Source organism: Sinohyriopsis cumingii, chromosome 18, assembly GCF_028554795.1.
Source record: "Sinohyriopsis cumingii isolate HCF-2022 chromosome 18, ASM2855479v2, whole genome shotgun sequence".
NCBI lineage: Eukaryota > Metazoa > Mollusca > Bivalvia > Unionida > Unionidae > Sinohyriopsis > Sinohyriopsis cumingii.
The window spans coordinates 68,163,060-68,171,443 of record NC_142978.1 but is presented as its reverse complement, the minus strand read 5'-3'; the positions used below and the strand labels follow the sequence as shown (position 1 = coordinate 68,171,443).

At 33.8% G+C, this 8,384-nt stretch overlaps 1 non-coding gene across 1 annotated transcript; it reads right to left on the bottom strand.

Moving 5' to 3' along the window:
- Window positions 1-4,944: 4,944 nt before the first annotated feature.
- On the bottom strand, window positions 4,945-5,060 carry LOC149776892 (U5 spliceosomal RNA). The gene has a single exon (XR_016416426.1). It is a non-coding gene; the product is annotated as a U5 spliceosomal RNA (small nuclear RNA).
- Window positions 5,061-8,384: the final 3,324 nt, after the last annotated feature.

The following is an 8,384-nucleotide window of genomic DNA, read 5'->3' as shown; positions in this document are numbered from 1 at the left end:
AAGGTATGTCACCTGCTGTGATACATCGCCAGCATTGAAAATTATTTTCTGTCGGAAACGTGTCATGCCGTTTTCATAGATTTGTATGTTTTGAGTTTAAATGAATGCAGCCGGTGTTACTATCCATCAAAAATAATAGTAATACAAAGTTTATGTAAGTAACAACTCAGATTTCGTTAGAGATTTTCAATCACAAATACATAAAAGTAGCTAGAAATACGAGGCCTCCAAAGTTGTATATTAAAACTTGCTGGTACTCTGTGACATGTGAATGGTTTTAAGATTGTTCTTTTTGAATTATTTTTAGGCAGCCATAGTCAAAAAAATTTCCTTAATGTTATTTCGTCTGTTTTGCTTTAATTTGGTTTCGTTAGATGCCTCAAGGAGCAAATCTGAGCAGCTTTGATCATTAATGAAATTGTAAAGCCGATGTAATAAGCCTTTCCCAAAGAATTTATTAATTTCTTAGAATTAGTTCGAAGATGAAAAATACCATGGCACATGCTCATAGGTAGAGAAAAAAATAATGAACAGATCACAGCAAACAAACAAAAAACCCCAACCATGTTGCCACTTTCACATGGACGTAAGCTTATGGTGCTTTAGGTTCGTTGATATTAGACACACACACACACACACACACACACACACACACACACACACACACTGTTTACTCATATTCAGCGTGATGTTGTGAGTTTGACGCCATTTTCCAACAATAACAAGAAAAAAACAACTTGCATCTTTCAAATGCAATTAATATTACAGTACCTTCGGTTCTTTGATTTTCAGTCAAAACACACACACACACACACACACACACACACACACTCGTGCATGTATATACACAGGGCGTTTTTACTGCAGACGAGTTTCAAATATACACTTAACAGATCTTAATTTCCAAAACTTTGATACATCTAGTCCACAATCGTTAGATCACGCCTCTTTTTATTAGCGGATTGATTATTCAGATTGGTTTTACTGGGTTTAATGCCATTTTGCAGCACATGATTGGTATATATATGAACGCTAAATTGATACACTTTGGATGACCATATGCAAATATAATACTTGTACATACATTTGCATACATATTCCATGCAAACTAGACCAGCAAGTAGATCATCGCTTCTTTTGTTTTTTTCTGACACTACCGGTAATGTCAGGGGAGAAAAAAGAAGAAAAGGCGGAGATCTACTTGTTGGTCTAAAAAGCAAACGTGCATCTACATACATGTATTTGAATAAGATCACATCAAATGCTAAATTCATAAACATAAGATAATGTTACTTACTTCCAAACACACATGCATACCATATACATGTGAGATAAAGAGGACAAAATAGAAGGTATGATGCGAGAAAGTGACGTGATAACTAACATACTTCTGGTCCAGTAATATTCAGGGAACATAATATTCCTGATAAACTCCATTTGTCAATAAATCGAACAAGGTCAGATCCATAAGGACATAGAACACAATTAATTTTACTCTATGTTCTCTACATTTGTTTCTCAATACTTCTTAAATCCCTAAAAAATGCATAAATATAACTCTTCTGTCACCACCAAAATGAGAGGAAGAAATATTCTAAAAATAGACTTGAACTACATCTATTGGTACTGAACTGGATGTACTAATTGTGACCTGATTCCTGACAGGCCCAATTTGTTATGGCCAATTTTAGTCAAACTTTTATATTTGCATGCCACACCTATTTCAATTTTATACATGAAGTCTTTTTGAATTTTATTACAAACAAGACACGTGACACCTTTCAGAAAGTGTGTAGTGCTGGTGTTCCACAGGGTGCAAGTTTTGGTCCAAGTGCTCTTGAGAAACCAAAACTTAATTTGCTATATCTTCCTTAATTATAAGAATTTTTCAATGCAATGAAAACCTGAATGTACAAGGCCTCTCTGAGAATATGTTTACAATTTGAAATTATTGATAAAGGAAATTTAAATAAACATTTAAATTTTAAAAACTACATTTTATTGAAAATATAAATTTTCCTACAAGTTTTAAAATTCAGTTTGACAAATTTTAGACAGCAAAGTTGACTAATACATGGTATTTAAAACAAATGGTAGCTTAAGTCTGTACAAGTGATATCATTTTTCCCAGGGTTAGTGAAGCAACACAGCTCATAGTGATTTTGGCAGCAAACCGCAATATGCCTGTCCAGATGCATATAGGTGTAGACACTAAAGAAACAGTGACAGGTGCTATGTTCCACATATTGTGTCAGGTACGTAGGCAGTTGTTTGTATAAGTAATAGCGCACTCAGATTTAAAGTTCGGATGGGACCACTACCATGTTGTATAGCAAAAATGCATTCCATTTCAATGTCAATAACTACAAAAGGTGACAATGGGATAGGAAAATACAGTTTCTAGGGAGGCTCTACCTTACTGAAAAATGGTGTTATTCTCTCTCATGAAGACCTAAGCCATGTCTTTGTGGTGCTATATATCAGTGTGGTGATATGAACTAATCATGGTCACTTATGACAGTACACTTCACATGTCCTTATGAAACCTTGCTATCACCACCGGACTACTGGAGAGCTTCCAAACTGATCCAACTCTAACATTTTGTTCCAGATACAATGTTAGACCTGAAAAGATATAACATGTCTCACTTGATTCTAGAAAACAGTAAGATGTAGGTAAATGAATTTAAAATGTGTTCGATATGGTGATTTCAAAATAACATTAAGGTTGCAAGCATGGGAAAAATATTAAACATGACAGACTGACACTCAAAAAGGTGAAGCTATGACCATGTATTAAAGTGATAAATTTATCCTAAAAATATATGGGGTTTCTAGAAGCATATTTAGCCATTTACAGGTTAAATAGCAAATCAGGTAGACTATGTATCATACAGTTTAAGGCAATGTTGGGGCTGTGAGGTTTGATGATTGGTGCAAACATTAGTACATACCAGTATACAGGAAAGTCAAGCGACAATGTAATAAATTAAAATATATGACTATAAGCGATCTTATTCATGAGGGAAATAACAATTTTGGATATTGCAGATGAATACAGCAAAATGTGGCCACACAGATCAACTATAGATACCAATAAATCCTATATCGTCAACTAAATGTGAAATTCTGATCCCCAAAACGTGAAAACCAGGATGGACATTTACATATGTGGGACATATACAATGTACTTCTTAAGATCAAATGTGCAAACAAAATTCAAATGATCTGTTTCAACATTTATCATTAAGAGTGTTGGTTACCAATTATTAAACTCAATGATTCAATGGAATCAGATATCAGCTGATGCTACAATACTGCACACTGTCATAGTACTAAATTGAAATATGTTATCATACATAGGCCTACTCATGATGAAAATAACATTTTGGGATATTTTCAGCGCACACAGCCAGAAATGGGCCTTACAGATTCACTATATGTACAATGTCAGCCTATATGATGTACTGAATGTGAACGTTTGATCCCAAACATTCTAAAATATATGAATATTTGTTCATGTGGGATATGTAGCTATCGCAAAATCAGTTGTACAAAGTTGAATTCAAATAATCTGTTTGAATATTTCTTATGCAATCTTTAGAGTGTCAGTTAACAAATATTATTAGTAATTAATAATGCATAAAGCAAGATGGATCATCAGCATTCCCATAACATCATATAGGCCACAATGCTGCACTACACCAATCAATATCGTAACCAAACTGAACAATACAATGGAATGCATTTTGTGTTCAGCTTATATTATTTTGCTGTTTTCTTACATCCAAGGGTAATATACATGGGGAAAGTATATTTTATCCCTTTGAATTGTATTTCATTCTGGGACAGTTTAAAATGATTTAGTAGAGAACTTGACTAGGTTCTAGTATAAAGTTTTCATCTCTGTCCTCTCACTAAATACCCTATAACTATGTTTGTAAAAAATTACTGAAGGCCATACAAGCAGATATGTGTTACTCAGGAAGTGACCCCATGATAAACTCATAAATTAACTGCTTGGACCCCTAATAAATACTTTGAATGACCAATACAAACTGGAATTTTGTCTTCGTGTATTTTAAATGATGGTCTCATTTTGACTTACAAAGATATTTTCTCTGACAAAATTTGACAAATATCCAACATTGGAACTTATATATGGTGTAGGAATATTTACATGCTGATATCATTTAATATCATTTCAACAAATATTATATATTTTGGAGTAAATGTTTTAATTTTTTATACTTCTTTTTAAATTTCATTTAAATTTTTCAAAATAAAACTTAACTTTTTATTTCTAATTTCATTCTACTGTTTTTCAAAGTCAATATACATAACATATTGAAATTTCATGTGTCGTTCATTAATAATAAAGATTTAATACCAGTTTAATCTTTACTCAAATACTGCACTGACAGGACATAGCACAATTAATTTTGTTATATGTTCTCTACATTTGGTTCTCGAGGCTGACATTTCCACTGTGTGACAATCAGTACAAATCATATGTTAATCTAAAAATACCTTCACGGTGAAGTTCTTGCCAAAGGTTTTTTTGAGAGGCTGGACTGTCAACAGAGCAGTATGTAAACAGAACACATATTTCACTTCCGGATCATCACCATGGCCTTATTACTGACTATGCACTATCGCCAAAATACACATGGAAAACCACACCTGAGCTCATATTCTCAAGAATAAACAATGACCTTTAAATCCCTATCAAAATCGCATAAATATAACTCTTCTATCACCATGACAATGAGAGAGGAATAAATGTTCTAACAATAGACTAGAACTACCTTTGTGAGTACCGAACTGGAAGTACTGAGACCTGATTATATAATCATCGGTTACTATCTTCCATTTGGATCTGGTTAGAAGAAAAGAGAACAAAATGCTAAATTTGAACAAGAGGTTTACTTTAATTGAATTGGTACCTCACCAAAGTGAGGCTTCAAAGAATGGTCTATAGACTCATTAAATGTTCCTCTCCACGGTAATCTTTAGTAAAAGGCGAAAGATTAATACGATGTGAAGAGAAACCAGAGTAATCATTATACTTTCACGCTTTATTTTGAAGAGAAATAGTTTGAACTTTCCAAATGCTTTTGTAAAGACGATAGTGGAATGGTTATGTCTACAAAGATCCAAAAGGGTCATAGTTTTCAATATACAGTGTCATTTTGCTATTGGCTATTTTGAATTTCAGTGAAACCCATTTATTTTCTTTATACTGGTAGAAAGGATACTAATTAATATTTCTATATTTCTTGTCGTGGAAAAGGCAGGGGGAGTTAATTTGACAGTGAAAGGGATGTAATCCACATTCGTTAGATGTTCGAGTTATCGAGATGGATTATAACTACCTATTTATACATCAGGAAAAGATTACTAATTTGGAAAAAAATAACAGGTGTTTTATTCATATAGGAAATCAAAATTTACTTGAAGAAAAAAAATTCCATTTTAGATTAATGCAACGTGTGGATGTTTCAGATGTTTGGGATATCATCTGTCTTCTCCGAGGAGAGCAATGTAGACCTTAAACCTGGCATATGTACTAGCAAACTAGGGTATGTTATACCAAGCTTAGACCATTAACTGTCTTTATTGCGTTTGGTACAATTCCAATAGGTGGTCCACACATGGTTAAGTAAAGATTCAGACATGTTTAGGCTGCCGTTAATGAAATTGAGTCGCAATTATTACTTCCGGATCAGTACCCACAAAAGTAGTCCCAGTCTATATTTAGAGCATTGTTTCCTCTCTCGTTTCGGTAGTGGTACGCAGCTTAGATTTCGGCTTTTGAGGTATAGATTTCAGGAAAATTAAATTGAAAACTCTTTGTAAAATGAGCATCAATGAGTTTCTCTTCCTACTGCTAAAACTGTTAGATCCAACTCGCAAAAAAGGCGCATAACATATTCCCATGTTGTTGTTGTGGGAATAACGCCATTTTTCAGCACGTGATAGGCTATACATGGCGGCCAGTATAAATAGTGGCATAAGAAACTGGAGAAAACCTCGGGAAGAGCCACCGACTCACGAGAGGCTAATGGCAACCTTTCTCATATACACACATAGACCGACCCCGAGACCCGAACCACGTGGATCGAGATGAGATGGCAGTGATTGGTAAAGTCGAGCGCTTTAGAACACTCGGCCATCCGGGTTCCCGTTTAATTCCATGTAGTTTAAAATTAGCATTTAAAACCTTAATACTTACGTGTAAATTCTTCATTTCTTTTAAGGTATGTCACCTGCTGTGATACATCGCCAGCATTGAAAATTATTTTCTGTCGGAAACGTGTCATGCCGTTTTCATAGATTTGTATGTTTTGAGTTTAAATGAATGCAGCCGGTGTTACTATCCATCAAAAATAATAGTAATACAAAGTTTATGTAAGTAACAACTCAGATTTCGTTAGAGATTTTCAATCACAAATACATAAAAGTAGCTAGAAATACGAGGCCTCCAAAGTTGTATATTAAAACTTGCTGGTACTCTGTGACATGTGAATGGTTTTAAGATTGTTCTTTTTGAATTATTTTTAGGCAGCCATAGTCAAAAAAATTTCCTTAATGTTATTTCGTCTGTTTTGCTTTAATTTGGTTTCGTTAGATGCCTCAAGGAGCAAATCTGAGCAGCTTTGATCATTAATGAAATTGTAAAGCCGATGTAATAAGCCTTTCCCAAAGAATTTATTAATTTCTTAGAATTAGTTCGAAGATGAAAAATACCATGGCACATGCTCATAGGTAGAGAAAAAAATAATGAACAGATCACAGCAAACAAACAAAAAACCCCAACCATGTTGCCACTTTCACATGGACGTAAGCTTATGGTGCTTTAGGTTCGTTGATATTAGACACACACACACACACACACACACACACACACACACACACACACACACACACACACTGTTTACTCATATTCAGCGTGATGTTGTGAGTTTGACGCCATTTTCCAACAATAACAAGAAAAAAACAACTTGCATCTTTCAAATGCAATTAATATTACAGTACCTTCGGTTCTTTGATTTTCAGTCAAAACACACACACACACACACACACACACACACACTCGTGCATGTATATACACAGGGCGTTTTTACTGCAGACGAGTTTCAAATATACACTTAACAGATCTTAATTTCCAAAACTTTGATACATCTAGTCCACAATCGTTAGATCACGCCTCTTTTTATTAGCGGATTGATTATTCAGATTGGTTTTACTGGGTTTAATGCCATTTTGCAGCACATGATTGGTATATATATGAACGCTAAATTGATACACTTTGGATGACCATATGCAAATATAATACTTGTACATACATTTGCATACATATTCCACGCAAACTAGACCAGCAAGTAGATCATCGCTTCTTTTGTTTTTTTCTGACACTACCGGTAATGTCAGGGGAGAAAAAAGAAGAAAAGGCGGAGATCTACTTGTTGGTCTAAAAAGCAAACGTGCATCTACATACATGTATTTGAATAAGATCACATCAAATGCTAAATTCATAAACATAAGATAATGTTACTTACTTCCAAACACACATGCATACCATATACATGTGAGATAAAGAGGACAAAATAGAAGGTATGATGCGAGAAAGTGACGTGATAACTAACATACTTCTGGTCCAGTAATATTCAGGGAACATAATATTCCTGATAAACTCCATTTGTCAATAAATCGAACAAGGTCAGATCCATAAGGACATAGAACACAATTAATTTTACTCTATGTTCTCTACATTTGTTTCTCAATACTTCTTAAATCCCTAAAAAATGCATAAATATAACTCTTCTGTCACCACCAAAATGAGAGGAAGAAATATTCTAAAAATAGATTTGAACTACATCTATTGGTACTGAACTGGATGTACTAATTGTGACCTGATTCCTGACAGGCCCAATTTGTTATGGCCAATTTTAGTCAAACTTTTATATTTGCATGCCACACCTATTTCAATTTTATACATGAAGTCTTTTTGAATTTTATTACAAACAAGACACGTGACACCTTTCAGAAAGTGTGTAGTGCTGGTGTTCCACAGGGTGCAAGTTTTGGTCCAAGTGCTCTTGAGAAACCAAAACTTAATTTGCTATATCTTCCTTAATTATAAGAATTTTTCAATGCAATGAAAACCTGAATGTACAAGGCCTCTCTGAGAATATGTTTACAATTTGAAATTATTGATAAAGGAAATTTAAATAAACATTTAAATTTTAAAAACTACATTTTATTGAAAATATAAATTTTCCTACAAGTTTTAAAATTCAGTTTGACAAATTTTAGACAGCAAAGTTGACTAATACATGGTATTTAAAACAAATGGTAGCTTAAGTCTGTACAAGTGATAT